This window comes from Capricornis sumatraensis, chromosome 1 (assembly GCF_032405125.1).
Source record: "Capricornis sumatraensis isolate serow.1 chromosome 1, serow.2, whole genome shotgun sequence".
NCBI lineage: Eukaryota > Metazoa > Chordata > Mammalia > Artiodactyla > Bovidae > Capricornis > Capricornis sumatraensis.
In genome coordinates this window covers 177,786,775-177,808,007 of record NC_091069.1, presented here as the reverse complement: position 1 = coordinate 177,808,007, position 21,233 = coordinate 177,786,775, and the positions used below count along the sequence as shown (strand labels likewise).

Below are 21,233 nucleotides of genomic sequence, written 5' to 3'. Positions count from 1 at the left end.
CAGTACTTAAAATATCTGGTATTTACTATATGCAAATAATATCTCAATAAAGTAGGTAGGGTTTGTTGTTGTTTTTTAATGTGACGGCTGCTGCCAAGCATGAAAGGGAATACAGGTGAAAGGATTCTGCTCAAGACCTTCCAAAAAACCTTTGACTGGGCACAGAGGGTGGGCGGCTCTCCTCCAGGCCAGGACCCTCTCAGGAGGCTTCATGCAACACTCTCCCGCTAGGGGGCAGTAGTTACCACCGACCGAGATCCGTCCGCAGCCCCGGGCGTGGGCAGGGACGCAGAGGGACCCCGGAGGTGACAGGGTGCCCAGTGGCGCACTGAGCTCAGTCCTGGAGCCCATAAGTTGGGGTCGCTTACCCCGCAGAGGGACCGAGAGCGGCAGGCCCGGCGGGTCTCACCTTGGGGGAAGAGAGCCTGAGCTCCAGTGGACACAGTGACCTCCTCCGGCCCTGGCTGTCGGGCAGCCCTGGGCCAGTGACCTGTCCCCCACCTGCGGAATGTAGAGGGCGGAAGCGGCACCCGCCCCTGGCCTGTTTTCAGGGTGCAGGACGCCGCGGCAGTGGCTGCCGAGAAGAAGCTGCGTCTGGGTGAAACCCACCCTGCGTCTCCAGCGCCGCTGCCCAACCCAGCTGGCGGAGCCTCGCCGCAGCGCCTGTCTTCCCCGACTCGTTCCACCAGCAGAGCAGGTCTTCTGAGCAGTGGCAAGCCCCACCCACAGAGATCTCAGAGATCGCCCTTTGGAATGACAAAGCAGCGTGGCCTAGAACTGTTCTGCTTAATTGTCCCTCATGCTAAATAGGCGGATCTCCAGGCGTCGCCAAGGAGGGGGCTGCTAAGGGGATGAGCTGAAAAGCGGGGAGGGGAGAGACCAGCCACTGCCCACGTGCTGTGACCCAAGGGCCACCGGGGACCCTCCCCCAGCCCTGGGGCGACCCCGCCCCTGGGTGTGCGGGGTCTCCAGCCCTCTCCACCACACCTCCGCCCCGCCTGGCGCACTGCCTGGTTTGCCTAATTCCCCGGACCAGACCGAGAGGCCGCTTCGCTGAGGACACGCCGCCGGCTCCAGCCCTTTAGTCCGGGCGGCTCCCGACCCACCCGCTGCCCGTGGGGCTCTTGCAGGCCCGGCCGGAGGCCGCCAGCTGGGCAGGTGCAGCCGGGAGCAGCGCGCGCTCGGTGAGTCGCCCGAGCGGCTCTGGAAGAGTTGATGGGGATCAAGGAGGAAGGAGGGAAGGTCAGGGAGGAAGGTGATTGTTTCCATTCCTAGCTTTGCTAGCTGCCCAGAGACCAGCAGAAGCTAGGGACTCGGGAGGCAGGCCAGGGAGCTACGGCCTCCACGGTTTTAGGGGCAAATTTCCCCAAACTGGGGTCCACTGGCTCTGAGCACTGATCTGCCCCAGCCTAGAGACAGGAAGCTCGCCGTGAGGTTTTCTCAGGAAGAGGAAGGGAGGCGGGGGATATCCTCCACCATGGAGCACTAGCTCTGAACCCAGATAGAGGCCTAGACTTCAATCCTTTCCTACTACTCTGCTGCTGGGGGGTTCTGTAACTTTACTGAGCCTCACTTCCCCATCTATAAAATGGGAATATAGTGCTGCCTCCCAGGGTCCCTGTGAAGATGAAATCAAAAGGTGCTGTAAAATGCTGCACAGATAGGTCTGCACTTGCCAGAGAAGAATCGCTATTTCTGGTCTCAGGGGGTGCACTTTGGGCCAGGCCTATCCTCTCCAAGCGTGAGGGGGTGGCCTCCCTGACCAGGAATCCCATGGGAACACAGACAAGAGCACTGCTGCAGGAGACCCTGCGGCCCTGTGGTCAGTGGCTGTTCAGGCCTTTGCGTGGGCCGCGCAATAGACAAGGACAGCTTTCTGAGGACATCCCTCACCGGACCTTCTTCCCAGACACCTCCTCAGAAAACGGAGAACCCTGTTGAAATTATGAACACCTGAAAACTCCCTGCTACAGAGCCAAGTTCTCATTTTGCAGGTGGGAACTGTAAGGTCAGGGATGGTTACATGATGCTATGAGTTGGTAGAACTACCTTCCTCCCGTCTACTCTCTCTTATGTGTGTTTAATGCTGCGTGCTGCCTTCTCTGTTAAACAAAGGATAAATGTGGAGCCGTCTGGGCAGCCAGAGAAGAGGGCACCAGGGTCAGACTGGCATGCTCCCAGGAAAGAGCGCTCTGCAGGGTTTACTGGGGCCCTCTGGGTCCAGGTGAGGATGGAATGCAGCACCAAACAGGAAAATGGACTCGGGAAAGCCGCCCTCACTCTCTGCCCCTGGGGTGGACCCTGGAGTTTGGAACAAGACCTTGCCCTAGAGGGACATGGTCCTGGCCAGTTTCGAGCCAGAGAAGACTATTATTTGCCTGTTGAGCAGGGGCCCCCTTCTCCAACACTTCCTTCCACGCAGTCTTTAAAACCTACCCCTAACACAGGATCCGGATGCGGATCCCGATCCGGAGAGGGCTGAACCTTCAGCTTGCTGCCCTTTCCTGTAAGCAACAATCTGGCAGTTCTGTCAGGAAGAGTTTAAGTTGGAAGATAACATGCGATGGCTGCCATTCTGGGCCATGCTCCTTCACAGCTGCGTCCCCAGAGCAAGATGCTGCGCACACTGAAAGGTAGGCCTCAGGACTCCGCGAGAAAGACGAGTCTCGCTGCCCAACCGTCCCGTCCTCTAGCCTCCCTGTGGTGCTCTCTTCCCCAGCCACCTTCCCACTCACCCCTACCCACCCCGGGCCCGGCGCAGTGGTTTCTGCTTCTTTGTACCCCTGCCATTAAAATGGTCTCTCCCTGCTGCCTGCACTCAGATATCCCCCCGGCCCCTCACCGTGCACACGCGCGCTGGCTACCCCTGACCATGGGAATCGGGAATCAGGACCCGCTCCCTGCTCTACAGTCGAATTTCTGCCCTGGCCTTTATTCCAAACCCTCTTGTTCCCTGTACTCGCAGGGACACAGGCAAGCTGTGGGATTTGCGGGATGTGGAACCCCGCTGGGCAGCTCAGGGCGTTTACTAGCATAAACAGGCTTGCACACTGATTGCGTTTAGGTGGGTAGTTGTCACGCCCCATGCTGTTGGCTCCGCCCCCTGGTGCTGTTGCCCTCTTCCAGCGTGGTCTCAGCCCCGGGAGCCAGCCGCTGGATGAGCAGCGATTGTCTCCTGAAGAACTCCCACACTTGTTAAGCTCAGTGCCCTGCGATGTTGCCATCCGCTCCAGGGATCTCCGACTCTATCTCTTTGACCCTAGCCCCGCACTGGTCCCATCCAGGTGGACTCAAGGGGCTGAGATGAATCCGAATGGATCCCAGATCTGGGGGACCTCAGACAGGACAGAGAAGCGATGAGACGGCACAGTGCAAGGCCTGGCCCAGGATGTTGCAGAAATGAGCTAGGGAGAGCTTCTCAGGGGTCCAGTTTGTTTAATCCATCTTCACGACAGCCCTGAGGTAGGGTTATACTCATTTTACAGATAAATAATACATTGGAGTTGAGAGACTAAGTGCTCTTTCACCATGACAGAGCAAGAATTTGAAACTAGGTCGGCTCAATGCCAAAGCTTGTCTTAACCTGCGTATTTTAAGGGTGTCCTGCAAAGGAAGCAATATGAGCGAAGAATAGAGACTACAGGAAAACGTCATGTTTCTGGAGCGCCGAGCTCTGTACACAAAGAGGTGAGAGTGGAGGCTGGAGAGATTGCTGGCGGCCTTGGGGAGCCTTGGAAGTCATAATCAGGAACGTGGACTTGGTCCCGAGGGTGGTGAGGGGCTGACCACCCCCCCTTCAGAGGTTTTATACAGGAGAGTAACGCGCGCTCTCTGGCTGTAGTTAGGAGTGTGGGTTCAGGTGGGGGAAGAAAAGCAGAGAAATGAGTGTGGTCTACTTTAGAGCATCTTGCTCCTCAATATTTTATTATGCACACATAGAAAACTATTCGTTTTTAAGATGGAAGATGACTCTTGGGTCTCTGGACTCAATACCTGGATAAACTGGTTCCCTCTCTGCTGCAGGGAACACGCCAGGGGGTGGGGGGGGAGCGTAGTGGGCGGGTAGGGCAAGTCATGGGGAGATGATATGTTCTTTTTGGCTGCCCTGTGTTTGAGAGAAGTGCAGAAGCCTAACAGGAAGTGGATTTGGCTTCTGGAGTCAAACAGACTGGGTCCAACTCCTGCTTGCGTCAACCTACTCAGTTGGTTGCTTTGAGTAAAAAGCCTTAATCTCTCTAAACCTATTCTTTCATCTATAAGATAGGGATAAGAATAGAATTTTAGGGTTGTGATGAGAGTAAAATGAGATAACGTACTGTGCCCGGACCATGAAAGTCACTCAGTCTGACTCTTTGTGATCCTATGGAATAGTCCATGTAATTCTCCAGGTCAGAATACTGGAGTAGGTAGCCATTCCCTTTTCCAGAGGATCTTTCCAACTCAGAGATCGAACCCAGGTTTCCCGCATTGCAGGTGGATTCCAGCTGAACCACCAGGGAAGCCCAAGAATACTGGAGTGGTAGCTTATCCCTTCTCCAGTGGATCTTCCCAACCCAGGAATCGAACCAGGGTCTCCTGCATTGCAGATTCTTTACCAGCTGAGCCACCAGGGAAGCCCCTGCCTGGAGCATAAGTATCTTAAAATGGCAATTCTATTCTTATTTATTATCAGTAAATCTGAAGCTCAGGAAAAACAATTTCTGAAGTCATCAAAAGAAAATGGAAATCATGAAAATAAATGAGATGGAACATTGTGGCTCTGCCTTTCTCTGAGCATTACCTGAAATGGCATACTCAAATTACGGGAAGAATTTCTTTGAAGGGCCATTAGATGAAGAAAATGTGATTTTTACACTGCCAGTTAATGAGGGAATTATTGAAGACCATCAAGTGGAACCAGGTGTTTCCTCAACTTCAGAAGTCAAAGAGGAGGCACTGAATACAGATGATCAAGTTCCTCTTCCTGAAACAAATGAGCTTGAGGAAGATTGTCCAAGCTCTAGCTTTAGAAGATCAGTTTGTCCCTTGCCGACCACATTGCCTCCGATTAACAGTGTGAGTCGGGACACTTTGCGGTACTGGTGCCAACAACTTAAGCTGAGTACCGACGGCCAGAAAATAGAAGTTTATCGGAGACTCCAGGAACATGCTTATCCTGAAAAAGATCAGTATATTCCCAAATCATCACGGGAGGCCCGAATGCACTCATGTTCAAGGAAACACAGCATGGTGACCAAGAGGAGAAGTGTCCAGAAAAGGAAGATGAGTGAGAGGAAAGGACTAAAATGGTTGAGGTGGTAACTTCAGCTCAGGTAGCCATGCTGGCAGCATGGTCAAGAATTGCTGCAAGGGCTGTTCACCCAAAGGCTGTGAATTCACGTGCCCTTCGTACCTCTGAATCCTTTCTGCCACAAGCCTCAGGTGTCCGGTGGTGTGTGGTCCATGGCAGACCGCTCTTGGCAGATGCAGAAGGTTGGGTCCGCCTGCAGTTCCAAGCAGGTCAGACCTGGGTGCCTGACACCCCCAGGAGGATGACCTCCCCTCTTCATGTTACCTGCCTGCACTTTTGCACCCCCAGACATGGAAGATAACCTGTTACGCCCTGAATCTGCTAAGAGGAATAAGAAGATTATGAAAAGATTAATCGCAATGGGGAGGAGGAAGAAACCTGGTTTGGATACATCAACATCATTGCTTTCAAATGGGCCACGTCTTAAAACAGAATAAGTGATTCCAGAGGGGAAGGAATGGGAGGTGGGGAAATGGGTGAAGGGGGTAGTTTTATGGTAATCACGGTAACTAGATTTTTGTAGTATCAAATATTGAATCACTATGTTGTCTGTCTGTAGTGGGTGTGTGCATGTGTCTGCTCAATTGCTCAGTCGTTCAGTTGTGCTCGATTCTTTGGGAACTCATGGACTTCAGTCTGCCAGGCTTTGCTGTCCATGGAATTTTCCAGGCAAGAATATTGGTGGAGAACTTGCCATTTCCTTCTCCAGGCGAAACTTCCTGACCCAGGGATCAAACCTGCATCTCCTGCATTGGCAGGAGGATTCTTTACCACTGTGCCATCTGGGAAGCCCTGTACATCTGTAACGTAATGTTTTATATGGTTTTACCTCAATTTTTAAAAAGTTAGAATTCACCACTGAAGTCATCTGGTCTTGGACTTTTGCTTGATGAGAAGTTTTTGATTACTGATTCAATCTCCTTACTAGTAATCAGAGGACAAGGGATAAATGGTGGAGAGCCCACAGTTAAAGTGATTCACATCCCAATGACTGCTATACTCTTGTTCTCACCATCCTCAATGTGGCCTGATGCCTTAAGTACAGATAGGAATGTCTGTATTCTGTACTTAAGGTTTACCTGAAAGTGACTGTTACTAACTATGTATTGATAGAATGTAATTTGGTTTTGTTTTAGTTAATACTTTTTTTTTTTTTTTTTAGCAGTTTTTGACTTAATGCTGAATACTCTATTGTCTGGATGTACCATAATATATCCATTGATATCTTGAAGGCCACCTTGGTTACTTCCAAGTTTTGGCAATTATGAATAAAGCTGCTATAAACATTTGAAAAAAAAAAAAGAAAATAAATGAGATGCCCCAAAGAGTGTGGATGATGAGGAGGAAGTACTGAGTGGACGGTAGTAGACAGAGGAAGAGGCGCCTAAGAAGAAATGGTCAGAGGAAAAGAAGGAAAGCCATCAATCAGAGCCTGGTGTCATAGAAGCCACACACATGACGTAGCTACACAGCCAATCCTCTGTCTCACTTCCTCCTTCTAACAGAACTTGATGTTAGGGTGAGCCCTCTTCTCTGGATGTCTGTGTGCCTTAAAGGTGGCAGCCAAGTGCCCCAACTTCAAACCAGAAAATGGGTCCTCAATGGAAATCCCATTTCCCTTGCCACTGATTAGTTTAGGAAGGTGTATCTGATACCTTCTGGCCAATGGGACTTAGTGAAAAGTCAGGTGGGGGACATCTAGAAATGATTCCCTTGATTTAAAGAGATGTACATGCAAATCAAAACCATAATAAATACCAGTTCACATCCACTAGGATGACTAGAATTTAAAAAGCCAGATAGCAACAAATGTTGGTCATGATTTGGGAAATTCAGAGTCCATACTGATGGTGGGAAGCACTTGGAAAACAACCTGGCTGTCCATAAAATGACTAAATCCAGTGGAACCCAGCAGTTCCACTCCTAGATATATGCCAAGGGAAATGAAAATGTGTTTCCACATAGAACCTTCTAAGCAAGTGCTTATAGCAGCATTATTCATGATATCTAGAAGTTCAACTCAAATATTCATCAACAGATGAATGGATAAACAGATGTGGTATAGCCATAGAATAGAATAGCACTTGGCTATAAAAAAGGAAATCCGTACTGATACCTGCTACCACATGGATGAACCTTGGAAACATTCGAAGTGAGAGAAGCCAGCCACCAAAGACCACATACTATATGACCCCATTCATGTGAAAGTCAGAACAGGAAACCTATAGAGACAGAAAATAGGTTAGTGGTGGCTTAGGGCTGGGGTGGTAAGCAGGGGAATGGGATATGAGGTTTCTTCTTGGAGGTAAATATTCTGAAGATGATGACAATGATTACACATATCTGTAAATATACTAAAATCACTGAACTGTATACATTAATGAATTGTATGCATGTTACTTGTATGTCAGTAAAACTATTTTAAAAGAAGCAACAACGAAAAAAGACATACATAAAAAACATAGACTCTTCTCCACATTGTCTTGTTTGGATGGGATGGCTGCCTGCCATCTTGCTGCCTGCATGAGGAAGATGTCTACACAACAAGAAAGGCAGAATCACAAAGATCACCGAGAAGCCCAGAGGAACCTTGGCAGCAGCAAACTCTGCCTGCCTTGTTATGTGATGTGATAAATTGTTTACACCATTTTGAGTCAGAGTTTTTGTTGATATTCTCCAACAAGCATGCACTTTTTAATCCTCAAGTAGTTTCATATGGAAAACAGTTGCTTATGAAAACTTCAGAGGTGCTGGATGGGCCCAGAAGCTGCAAAACTGACCCATTGTTGGAGCCACTACCTTTGTCCCCCTGTCAGGAGGGTGGGACACAGGAAGCCACCCCTGCAACAATTAAGTTCAAGGACACAGTGCAAACACAACATTGTAAATTGACTATACTCCAATACATTTGTTTTTTAAAGAAACACAATGTATTGTGACCTTGGAACCAGCAATGTGGCTGTGACCTCATAACCCAAAGATCTTTGCTCCCTGTCAGCACCTATGAAGCTGGTGAGTGAAACTGGAGCGCTGATTGAGAAAACTTACCCGCCTGCTTGAGCTTACCACCAGAAGAGAGCAACGCAGCAGGAGGATGGCCTCCACTCGACTCCACCTTCTGGATGTCGCCCATCTAAGGCCCAGCTCCTATTTCCGTCTCAGCTCTCTCCTCCGAAGTCATTTTTCCTTCTGCCTGATATATATTTGTGTATATGTCTACATGTGTATTTATATATTTCTCCTTTCAAATGTGCTAGGATCTGCTTGTGAAGGTCTTTCAATTTTGGTTTACCTGAAAATACATTTGTTTTGTCCTCATTCTTGAATTTTTTTTCCTAGACAAAGAAGGTAGACTGGTAGTTATTTTCTCTCCTTTTTTCTTTTATCTATTTGCTTTAGTTCTTGGGGGAAGGAATTTGACTGTTCTCTTTCCCCACAGTGTGGACCAGATTGCAAGGTGGAGCCTAGGGACCAGAAGGTCTTCCAACACAGACACAGCAGATGAAAGCACAGTGATGGGACATGTGGTCAAAGGGGAAAAGCAGGTGAGTGTGGGACAGAGTTTCACTGGTGTGGCAGAGCTGATCATTGGCCAAGAAGCTCTGGGTGGTCTCGGGATAAGCACAAGGGAAGGGTGCACTACTTAGAGCCACAGCCCAGAGAATACGTACCTGGCCCCAGGAAGGTACAAGCAATGCCCACACAGCCCCTGCCTAACCAACCTGTGACTGTTTTCTTTCAGCATATAAATATTCTCTTTCATGAAGGCCTACTGCCGACGGCTGCTTCTGATACCGAGGGGCCAGATCAGTACGGGGAATAGAAGCCAATAGAAAGAGAAGCTAAACAGGCAGTTAGGTACTAAAAATCAGTAGGTGCACTGGAAGAATAGGCTATAGTTTGGGCCTCCAGGAAAGACTCTGAACAGCCAGAAATAACTCTCTGGAGGAGGTACCGTTTGTGTGACAGGCAAGTATAAAGGCCACCTCAGAACTCAGTTGAACTTACTAACAGCAATGTTGCTGAGAGTTGGAATGCTGCTGTAACTGCTATTACACACAAAGCTGGGCTGGACACTGGAGAGCTGAAGTTGCTGCAGGAAAACCCCATGTCTGCATAATCTTGTTTGCCAGGAGAAAGAAAGATGGCCTGTTTCACTTCTGCTTTCTTCTTTTTTTTTTTTTAATTGGAGGATAAGTGCTTTACAACGTTGTGTTAGTTTCTGCTGTCCAACAAAGTGAATCAGCTACAGGAATACACATATCCCCTCCCTCTTTTTTCCTTTAGCCCCATTGTGTGGATTGAGGAACTTCCCTGACCCCGGTGGAAACTGCGCCCCCTGCAGTAGAAGCCCAAAGTCTTAACCTTCAGACCACTAGGGAAGTCTGACATGTGCTATCTAAATTCTTAAAACCCAACTTGCATAACCCAACTTCAAGGAAATCTACAAAATGTAGCTTTTGGTTTCCCAGCCTTTCACAATGTCAGAAGATCCTCTAGCAGGAGACAGGAATCCCTATAGTCAAATGGCAGGCGATGTAGGGGCCTGCAATGCCATCTAATTGGGTTAATTGGGTTTGACAGATAGAAAATCAGGCGGCTCTTGAGAGGGCTGTGTCAGGACACCAGTGGTGAGAAAAGCCAGACCCTGTGGTGAAGAATAAGACATGAGCAATGAGTTTAGCAGATGTGAGTGGTTTGAGGTTTCCTGCGAGGAGAAGGGGAGATGGAGGAAGTAGATAGAGGGCACATCCAGTTTCAGGGAGAGTTTTAGTTGCTTGTTTCTGTAAGAATGGTAGAGAATCAAACACGTTTATGGATGGAAAGGAAGGTGCCAACTGAAGAGAGCAGAGGGAGCAATAGATACATGATGGTTGGCGAGCTTGCAGCTGGTAGAAGCGGATGGATGTTCTTGATGTCCGGAAAGATGCTTGTGATATTTTGCTAAGTGACAAAAGCATGCGTATTATAAAGCAAACATTGTAGGATTCTTTCCTGTTTAAAAAATATATTAGGTACTTTGAAAACACTCACTGAATTGTTAGATAACCCTCACAGAGACCAAAATCAGTTTTTGCAAGGCTGCACCACGGAGATGGAGCAGCCCCAGCCAATGGCATCAGCTTGGGCAGAATAAGAGTGAAGACGGAGAGTGGGCAAGGCTGGGATGGAGGACCACAGACTTCTGCAGGCCGCGTGGCCACAGGCTGTCTTGCTCTGTAGGCCTTGTGCTCAGGTTATGATCCCAGCTCACCTTCCCTCCCACGTGCTGAGAAGCAGCCAGCCAGCAGTTGTTCTTGAACCAGCCTCAGAGGCCTAGACATAGCATCTCCCCATTGCATCCAGCCTCAACTGTTGTGGAGCCATTCAGGCTCCCCATAGTCGTCTGGGGCCACATCCTGAGAGAGCACTGATATGACTGCTGTCCAGTCCTCTCATGTGGGCTTCCCTGGTGGCTCAGACAGTTAAGCGTCTGCCTGCAATGCGGGAGCAATGCGGGAGACCCGGGTTCGATCCCTGGGTCGGGAAGATCCCCTGGAGAAGGAAATGGCAGCCCACTCCAGTACTATTGCCTAGGAAGTCCCATGGAGGGAAGGACCTGGCAGGCTACAGTCCACGCGGTCGCAAAGAGTCGGACACGACTGAGTGACTTCACTTTCACTTTCACTTTCTTCTCATGTTTCCTGTCCCCCCACCCCAATCATGATCACAAAGATTCACTGACCAAGGCTGACATGTAAGAACATGACTTCCTTGAAAATAACTTGAGATGTCTTTAACTTAGCTTTACTCAAATCTGTCTTATCCCTCAACATGGCTATTTCTTTTCTTTTTTTTTTAATTGAAGTATATTTACATACAATAGCATGTTAGTTTCAGGTATACAGCAAATTGCATCACATAAATATACTTTTTATTTCAGATTATTTTCCATTACAAGGTCATTACAAGATATTGAATATAGTTCCCTGTGTTATATACTTAATCCTTTTTGCTCATCTATTTTATGCTTATTAATTTATATCTGTTAACCCCAGATTCCTAATTTATCCCCCTCCTTTCCCCTTTGGTAATTGTAAGTTTGTCTTCCATGTCTGTAAATCTGTTTTGTATGTAGATTCATTTGTATTATTTTTTGGATTCCGCATATAAGTGATATCATATAATATTTCTTTCTCTGTCTGAATCTGCTCAGAACGATGTTCTCTAGGTCCATTCATGTTGCTGCGAATGGCAATATTTCATTTTTTATGGTTAATATTCCATTGTTTATTTATACCACATCTTTATCCATTCATCTGTTGATGGACACTTAGGTTGCTTACATGCCTTGACTATTATAAATAGTACTGCTACAAACATTGAAGGGCATGTGTCTTTTTTAGTTAGAGTTTTCATCTCTTCTGGATAAATGCCCTGGAATGGGATTGCTGGATCATTGGTAGCTTTATTTTTCATTTTTTAAAGTGAAAGTGAAGTCGCTCGTCGTGTCCGACTCTTCGCAACCCCATGGACTGTAGCCTACCAGGCTTCTCTGTCCATGGGATTCTCCAGGCAAGAATACTGGAGTGGGTTACCATTTCCTTCTCCAGGGGATCTTCCTGACCCAGGGATTGAACCCAGGTCTCCTGCATTGTAGGCAGAGGCTTTCACCTCTGAGCCACCACCTCCATATTGTTCTCCATAGTGGCTGCACTAATTCACATCCCCACAAACAGTGTAAGAGGGTTCCCTCTTCTCCACATCCTCACCTTCATTTATTATTTGTAGACTTTCGGTGATAGCCATTCTGACTGCTCTGACATGGTACTTCATCTTTTCTGGTTTGATAATTAGCAATGTTGGGCATTTTCTCATATGCCTGTTGGCAATCTGTATGTCTTCTTTGGAGAAATGTCTATTTAGGTCTTCTGCCCATTTTTTAGATCAGTTGTTTGTTCTTTTGATATTGAGTTGTATGAGCTGTTTGTGTATGTTGGATATTAACACCTTGTTGGTCACATCATTCATAAACTTTTCTCCCACTGTAGGTTGACTTTTCCTAGTTTCCTTTGCTGTATGGAAAGCTTGTAAAGTTTGGTTAGAGACTAAGATAAGAAAACATTGATATAATTTACGTCAGAGAATGTTTTGCCTATGTTCTCTTCTAGGAGTTTATGATGTCATGTCTTATATTTAAGTCTTTAAGCCATTTTGAGTTTATTTTCGTGTCTAGTATGGGGATGTTTTCTAACTTCATTGATTTACATGAAGCTATCCCAACTTTCCCAACATCACTTGCTTAAGAGACCATCTTTTCTCCATTGTATATTCTTACATCCTTTGTCAATGATTAATTGACCATAGGTGTTGGGTTTATTTCTAGGCTCTCTATTCTGTTCCATTGATCTATATATCTGTTTTTTTCTGCCAATACCAGTCTGTTTTGATTATGCAGCTTTATAGCATTATCTAAAGTCTTGGAGGATTATGCCTTCAGCTTTGTTCTTTCTCCTCAGGATTGCTGTGGCGATTCTGGGTCTACTGCGGTTCCGTATAAATTTGAGGATATTTGTTCTGATTTTGTGAAAAATGTCATGGGTATTGTGACAGGGATCACCTTAAATCTGTGGATTGTTTTCTGTACTATAGAACATGGTTATTTCTTGTGCTAACCTAATATATATATACATACATACATTCATATACATATATAAACATACGTGTGTGTATATATACATATGTGTGTATATATATATACATACACACACACATATATATATGCTGTGCTGTGCTACTGAAGCCACTTCAGTCGTGTCTGACTCTTGTGACCCCATGGACTGTAGCCTGTCAGTCTCCTCTGTCCACGGGGATTCTCCAGGCAAGAATACTGGAGTGGGTTGCCACCTCCTCCAGGGGATCTTCCCGACCCAGGGATCAAACCCTCGTTTTTTACATCTCCTGTATTGGTAGGCAGGTTCTTTACCACTAGCGCCACCTGGGAAGCCCCCATATATATATAATATCTTATATTATTATTTTATGTGCATTGTAAGTGTGGAGTCATTTTTAATCACACTCTTGGATCCAAGTTTTTTGTCTTTGGGTGAAGGTAGTGCCTAATCATGTGAATTCAGGCTGAAAACCTATATGAGGGTAGGATCAGGAATACAGATTCTCAGGGGAGATCCCTCACCCCAATTTGATTAGCATCAGAATCCAAGAAAGGCAGTTTCCCTGAGAATTTGGACCCACCTGAAAACTTTAAATGTTGGAGTTATCAGAGCTAGCATATCAAATAAGTATCCTTAATATAATAAATAAAAGAGAACCTTGAAAATATGACAGAAGACCAAGCAGGTGTGGAATAAAATCAAACAACTACAAGAAGTGAAAAATTGAAATTTTAAACTCAATAGGTTTAACAACTGATTAGATATAGCTGATAGGATGATTAGGGTTATGGAAGATAGAAGAACTTATCTGAACTATAACCCAGAGAGGCAGAGAGATGGAAAATATAAACTAGAGCTCTAAAAGACACAGAAGATAGACCAAGAAGGTGTATCATATATTCAATCATAATTCTAGAGAGAGAATAAAGATAAGGGAAGAGGCAATATTTGAAAATATAGTACAGAACTGCTTTCTATAGATGACAAAGGACCCTAATCCAGAGTCAAGGAGCCAACAAAATTCCAATTATGATTTTAAAAAATGCACACTCAGAATCATCATAGAAGAATTGTAGAACACTATATTAAATATTAAGACATTAAATAATGTACTGCATTTTATAACATAATGGAAGTTGAATATAGCTTTCAAAGTTTTAGAGAAAAAGGAATGAGGAAAATAAAAGCCAATCCAAAAGAAGGCAAGACAAGAGAGAAAAACAAAAGGTAGAAAGGCATGAAAAAAGAAAACACAGTATAAGATGGAAAAAATAAATATATCAATAATTGCACTAAATTTAAATATTTTGACATAAAGCTGCATTTGAAAAACAAACACTGTCAGACTGAGTAAACAAAATCCAGCTATTTGTTCTTTACAACAGACATACATTTTAAAAATGTACAGAAAATTTGAAAGTAAAAATGGTGGGAAATGATATAAATGATGTAAAAGGAAGATCATATAGCTATATGAGACAAAATATTTTAAGGGAAAATATTTTGAAATAATTTAATGAATTAATGTGTTTGGCTGTGCTTGGCCTTCACCACTGCAGGGGCTTTCCTCTCTAGTTGCGGTGCAAGGGCGTCTCACTGCGCTGGCTGCTCTCCTTCCAGAGCACAGGCTCTAGGGTGCTCAAGCCTCAGTACTTTTGGCACGTGGGCTCACTAATTGTGACTCGCAGGCTCCAGAGCATAGGCTAACTAGTTGTGGCTCATAGGCTTAGTTACTCTGCTGTATGTGGGATCTTCCTGAATCAGGAATCGAACCCCTGTCTCCTGCATTGGCGGGCAGATTCTTTAGCACTGAGCCATCAGGAAAGCGCCAGAGGAAAATATTTACAGGGGAAAAACTTACTAGAAATAAAAAGATGATGTATAATGATAAAATATTCAATTTTCCAATAAGTATAACAATTTTAAGCTTCTATAAAACCAGTTCTATAGCTTGAAAAATGAGCTGAAATGACAAAATTACATGGAAAATTTGGCAAGATCACCATCTCATGAGCTATTTCAACAACACACTTCTGTGACACGCAGAATAATCAGTAGAAAATCATTAAAGATATAAAAGACTTGAGCAACACAGTTAACAAGCATGTAGAACTCTATATTAAATAACTACAGAATATATGGTGTTTTGAAGCATCTATGGAATATCTACAAAAATGGACCATTAAAAAGTAAATGCTGTGGGGTGAGGGCATGGATGAATAGGCAGAGCACAGTTTTTTTTAAGGTAGTGAAAATACTGTGTTTAATACTATAATGGTAGATACATGTCATTAAACATTTGTCCAAACCTCTAGAATGTACAACATGGAGAGTGAACAGTATTGGAAACTTTGACTTTGGATGATATGATGGGTGGATGTAGGTTCATCAGTTGTAACAAATGTACTACTCTGGTGGGGGATAATGGGAGAGGCTATGCATTTATAGGGGTTGGGTGTACATGGGAAACCTCAATACCGTCTTCTCAATTTTGCAGTGAACCTAAAACTGCTGTTGAAAAATTAAATAAAGTTTGGGGATTTCTCTGGTGATCCAGCGGCTAAGACTCTGTGCTCCCAATGCAGAGGGCCCAAGTTCAATCCCTGGTCATGGAACTAGATCCCACATACCATAACTAAAGATCCCACATGCCGCTAAGACCCAGTGCAGCCAAATAAATAAATATTATAAAATAATAAAAATAAAGTCTTAATCAAAAACTCAAATGCTTCAACCATAAACCATTAATAGCAGAAGAAATTACAATGGAATTAGAAAATATTTAGAATCAAAAGCTGATGAAAATATTATATAACAAAACATGCGGGATCCAGTTAATATAGTATTTAGAGAAAATGTATAACCACAAATATTTCTCATAAGAAAATAAGCTCAAAAATGAATGAGCTCAAAAGTCTCAAAATTAATGAGCTAAGTGTCCATATCAAAATAATACCCCAAAAAGCAAAAGGGAGATAAAACTAAATATAAGAAAAATTAATTTTAAAAAGATGAACAAGCCAGAAGCTGATTTTTCAAAAATATTCATAACATTGACAAAATTCTGGTGAAAATGATTGAGATAAAAAATGAAGGCACAGATAATCAATATTAGGAATAGCACAACCAGAAAAGGATACTTGCCATGCAATAAATATAAAAAAATATATAAAGTTCAAAAGGAATTCCATAGAAGGAACACCTTTTCACAAACATTTGAAAAGGTGTTGAGGACTTCCCTCGTGGTCCGGTGATTAGGACTCTGCTTTTCCACTGCAGTGGGCACATGCTCGATCCCTGGTCAGGGAACTAAGATCCTGTGTAGCCAAAAAAGGAAAGGTTAGTAATCAGAGAAATACATGCTAATACCTACAAGATTCACAGAGTCAAACATCAGACAATACAAAGTATAAATGAGCATATGAAACAGGGGCTCTCCACCATCTGCTAAGTGGTAGTGACCTTTGGGAAACAGCCTTGTTTGATGAAGCTAAAAGTGTGCATACCCATATATATCTTTTGCCTAAAACATTATATTTTTTCTTCATCTTATTGAAAATATTATTTCTTTTCTGAATTCTTTCTTCCTTTAACTATAACATCTTCATTTTAATATAAAATTTATCCTTCTTATTTTCTCATGATAATGAAATTTAACTTTTTCTTTTTCAGTGGACATTTAGCCCCTCATCTAGTTGATCTTAAACATTTTAGTATCAAGATTGTATTAAAATATACTGAGGACCCCCAAAGAGCTTTTTATGTGAGGTATAGCTATTGCTATTTACCATATTAGAAATTAAAACTGAGAAATTTTTTTTAAAGATAAAGTATGCATACCCTATGACTCAGAGATTCCAATTCTAGGTATGTACTTCAGAGAACTCTTGAATAAGAATCTTATAGCAGTGTTATTAAGAATAAAAAAGAAAAAGCTTGTAAACCCCTGGCAATAACCTAGCTGGTAAATAACAGTAGAAGGGTAAGTAAGCTTTAGTATATTCACCAGTGGAATACATAGAGCAATGAAAGGAACTGCAGCTTCAGAGATTAACCTGGTGAATACCATTATCAAATGTTGAATAAAAAAAGCAAGTTATCAATGAGTTACATAAAGAATTACCCCATTAATCTAAAATTCAAACACAGTTATAAACATTGAATTATTTACAGTGTGATGGTCAGTTTTTTTGTGCCCACTTGGCTAGGCTAGAGTTCCCAGTTATTCAATCAAATACTAAGTGTTGCTGTGAAGGTATTTTGTAGATGCCTAAAAGCCCATATCAGTTGATTTTAAGTAAAGGGGATTATTCCAATAATAATCTGTATAGACTTGATGCAATCAGTGGAAAGGCCTTCAGAGCAGAACCAAGGTTTTCCTGAGTAAGAAGAAACTCTCCACAGTGGACTGCAGCTTCAACTTCTGCCCAAAAGTTGCAGCCTGCCTTTCCTAATGGCCTGCCCTACAGATTTCAGACTTGCCTAGTTAGCCCCACAAATGCATAAGCCAATTCATTGCAATAAATCTTAAAACTGGTCTCCTACTGATTCTCTTTCTCTGGTTGACCCTTGACTTTTGGATTTTGGTACTGGAGGTGGTTCTGGAGGAATAGAATTTTTATTTATTTATTTATTTATTTATTTGGCTACATTGGGTCTTAGTTGTGGCAGAGGGGATCTTTTCAGTTCAGTTCAGTCACTCAGTCATGTCCAACTCTTTGTGACCCCCATGGACTGCAGCATGCCAGGCTTCCTTGTCCATCACCAACTCCCGGAGCTTGCTCAAACTCATGTCCAATGAGTCAGTGATGCCATCCAACCATCTCATTCTCTGTCATCCCCTTCTCCTCCTGCCTTCAATCTTTCCCCAGCATCAGAGTCTTTTCAAATGAGTCAGTTCTTTACATCAAGTTGCCAAAGTATTGGAGCTTCACCTTCAGCTTCAGATCTTCCAATGAATATTCAGGGTTGATTTCCTTTAGGACTGACTGGTTTGATCTCCTTGCCATCCAAGGGACTCTCAAGAGTCTTCTCCAACACTACAGTTCAAAGCATCAATTCTTTGGTGCTCAGCCTTCTTTATGGTCCAACTCTCACAACCATACGTGACTACTGGAAAAAACCATAGCTTTGACTATGCAGAGCTTTGTCGGTAAAGTAATGTCTCTCCTTTTTAATATGCTGTCTAAGTTTGTCGTAGCCTTTCTTTCAAACAGCAAGCATCTTTTAATTTCATGGCTGCAGTCACCATCCACAGTGATGTTGGGGCCCGAGAAAATAAAGTCTGTCACTGTTTCCATTGTTTCTCCATCTATTTGCCATGAAGTGATGGGACCGGATACCGGGATGTGAACTCTGAGTTGCAGCATGTGGGATTTAGTTTCCACCAGGAAATTACCCTAGAGGAACAGAATCTTAAGGATGAATTCTCTGAACACATCCTGGATTTTCTGGAACTGGATCTGTAGTCTGATTAGAGTTCAAGGCACTAATGACTCTATTTCACATGGTAAAGAGGGTACAGGTAGTCCATGGAGGGATGATATTAGAAACATGAAAAATATTGCTGTTGGATACTCCAGGCAAGGTTTTGAGTGATGTTCAAACATTTTAGTTAAACTAAGTAGTATAATGAGAGTGCTTGGTGGTTCCTAACTGTGCTGGACAAAGTGGGAAAAGAAAAGGATAAGCTCATGACTTCAAATTCCCAGCTCAAGATCCTCATAAAATGACCCAAAAACTTGCTGAAAAACAAACCCAGTATCTCACCCAGTGAGTGACTGAGTTACAAGGCAAATTAAATTCCCAGTCTCAATGGTATCTTCTGTTAAAAGGAGGGCATTGACTGGGAAGAGATGGGATACTGTATGTTGGAATGAGAACAAATTGGAAGACCCTAACAGAGATGGGGATGTTGAGTCCCTGAATTCTGATGGGACTATTTGACCAGTACTAATTTGCCAACAAATGTCCGTCTAGTCAAGGCTATGGTTTTTCAAGTAGTCTTGTATGGATGTGAGAGTTGGACTGTGAAGAAGGCTGAGAGCCGAATAATTGATGCTTTTGAACTGTGGTGTTGGAGAAGACTCTTGAGAGTCCCTTGGACTGCAAGGAGATCCAACCAGTCCATTCTAAAGGAGATCAGTCCTGATGCTAAAGCTGAAACTCCAATACTTTGGCCACCCCATGAGAAGAGTTGACTCATTGGAAAAGACTGATGCTGGGAGGGATTGGGGGCAGGAGGAGAAGGGGACGACAGAGGATGAGATGGCTGGATGGCATCACTGACTTGATGGACGTGAGTCTGAGTGAACTCCGGGAGTTGGTGCTGGACAGGGAGGCCTGGCGTGCTGCGATTCATGGGGTCGCAAAGAGTCGGACACGACTGAGCGACTCAAGTGAATGCATCTGAGGGGATTAACTCTGCATTGAAAACTGTAATGGCCTCCCTGAAGCAGCTGCTTTGCAAGACAGTGCTTTCCCCCTCAGGACCCTCCCCTACCACTCCCTTTGCTTCTAGATCTATCATTAGACTCAGGCAAGTCCCAGCACGTCCCTAAAGGTGAGGTGCAAAGTGTAACCCACAGGGAGGCTGCACGATTTTCCCAGTTTAGCAGCCAGCCAGCCAGTGAATATATAATTTAATGTCAGAGTGGAGTCACTATACACGACCTGCTCCCCAGCCCAGGAGGGCAGAGGACACACTTTTCACCAGCAAAGGAATGACATCCCTCCCACCCCTGCAGCCTCACCCACAAAGCCAGGCACAGACGAGAAGGGCCATGACTCACCTTTACCAGTACTTTTTTTTTTACCAGTCCCTCTGATCAGACCAGTGTGTCACCACTGCCCAACCCTGAACCAATCAATGTGGCCAGTGGGATGGCAAATGTTATTTGACTTAAACCTTTCAGGATCTATACCTGGGTTTGGGGATGGAATTAAATCCCAAGCTACATAGCTGAAAATAGGTGATGGAGGGTGAGGAGTGCAAGTTCTGAATGTGAATTCTAAGTGCTATTAAACAGGATGAATTTCCTGTCACTGCAGAAGGAAAACAGAACAGACTCAGGACCCAGGCTTGTTCTGTAACTACTCACAGCAGAGCAGGGCAGGCTGGTTTCTGTGCTCCCAGTCAGTGTAATGGATTTGGTATTTTAATCTAATCATGCGGTAAAAGTTCTTTACTTAGAGAAAAGCTTCAAACCCATGCTAAATGTATCTTGACAATTGGACTAAAGCAAATCCTGTTTATTTTAGTAGTCAGTAGAAGTGCTGGAGGAGACCGTGGAGAACATGTGACCCATGAGCTGGACTCTGGCCACTGGAGGCCCCTAACCATCCTTGGAATGTGTGTTCTGCTTGCCTGCCTCACGCCAGAAGCTGCCCAAGGACAGAACTCTGAGACAGTCCTGTGGTGCTGAGACCGCCTGGACAGTGTACATAACAGAGCCCAGTTCAGTCCTCTGTATAAACTTTAGGATCCTGGCAGGCGGTGTGTGGAGGTCTGTTATCCTGCAGTCACCCAAGACAAGCCTGGTAAGTAGGTTCTCTTGCTTCTTAAACCTGCCACCTACCAATCTGCAGTGGTCTACCTCTTTCTTCCCTGGTGGCTCAGCTGGTAAAGAATCCTCCTGCAATGTGAGAGACCATAGTTCGATCCCTGGGTTGGGAAGATCCCGTGGAGAAGGGAATGGCAGTGCACTCCAGTATTCTGGCCTGAAGAATTCCATCTGTATAGTCCATGGAGCTGCAAAGAGTCAGAAATGACTGAGCAACTTTCACTTCACTTCACTTCACCTCTTTCTTCAGGCTTTCCAGGCCCCTTCACCTTCAGAAGCTCCTAAGGAGACTGTGAATGAACACCTAGGTGTCTGGAGCATCTTTATTATTTGTGCCTCAACTGAAGATAGTGCTAGCAGTCTCCCACTGGCCGCTTACACACGTGGACTCTGCACGCTAAGTGCCCACCGTGCATGCGTGTGTGCATGCATGCTCAGTTGTGTCTGACTCTTTGTGCCCCTACGGACTGTAGCCCGCCAGGCTCCTCTGTCCATAGAATTTTCCAGGCAAGAATACTGGAGTGGGTTGCCATTTCCTACTCCAGGGGAATCTTCCCAACCCAGGGACTGAACTGGCATCTCTTGCATATCCTGCATTGGCAGGTGGATTCTGTACCACTGACCACCATGCATCAGCTCTCAAATCTCCCTCAACTCTATGAGCTTAATATTATCATCTGACTTTGTCAATGAGGAGTCTGAGGTAAGGGATATAGGCAGCTTGTC

The 21,233-nt window shown here is 44.6% G+C and overlaps 1 protein-coding gene and 1 pseudogene across 3 annotated transcripts in view; both read left to right on the top strand.

The window, feature by feature from the left end:
- Positions 1-808: 808 nt before the first annotated feature.
- Positions 809-21,233, top strand: part of PIGZ (phosphatidylinositol glycan anchor biosynthesis class Z) — a 32,417-nt gene continuing 11,992 nt past the window's right edge. For 2 of the 3 annotated variants that reach the window (XM_068976875.1, XM_068976856.1), the window contains exons 1-3: positions 809-1,184; positions 8,730-8,835; positions 20,206-20,484. The gene's annotated coding sequence lies outside the window, so the exon portion shown is untranslated. The remainder of the gene's footprint in view (positions 1,185-8,729; positions 8,836-20,205; positions 20,485-21,233) is intronic. The other variant, XM_068976865.1, reaches the window with a different exon arrangement.
- LOC138079218 (developmental pluripotency-associated protein 2 pseudogene) lies at positions 4,786-5,727 on the top strand (annotated as a pseudogene).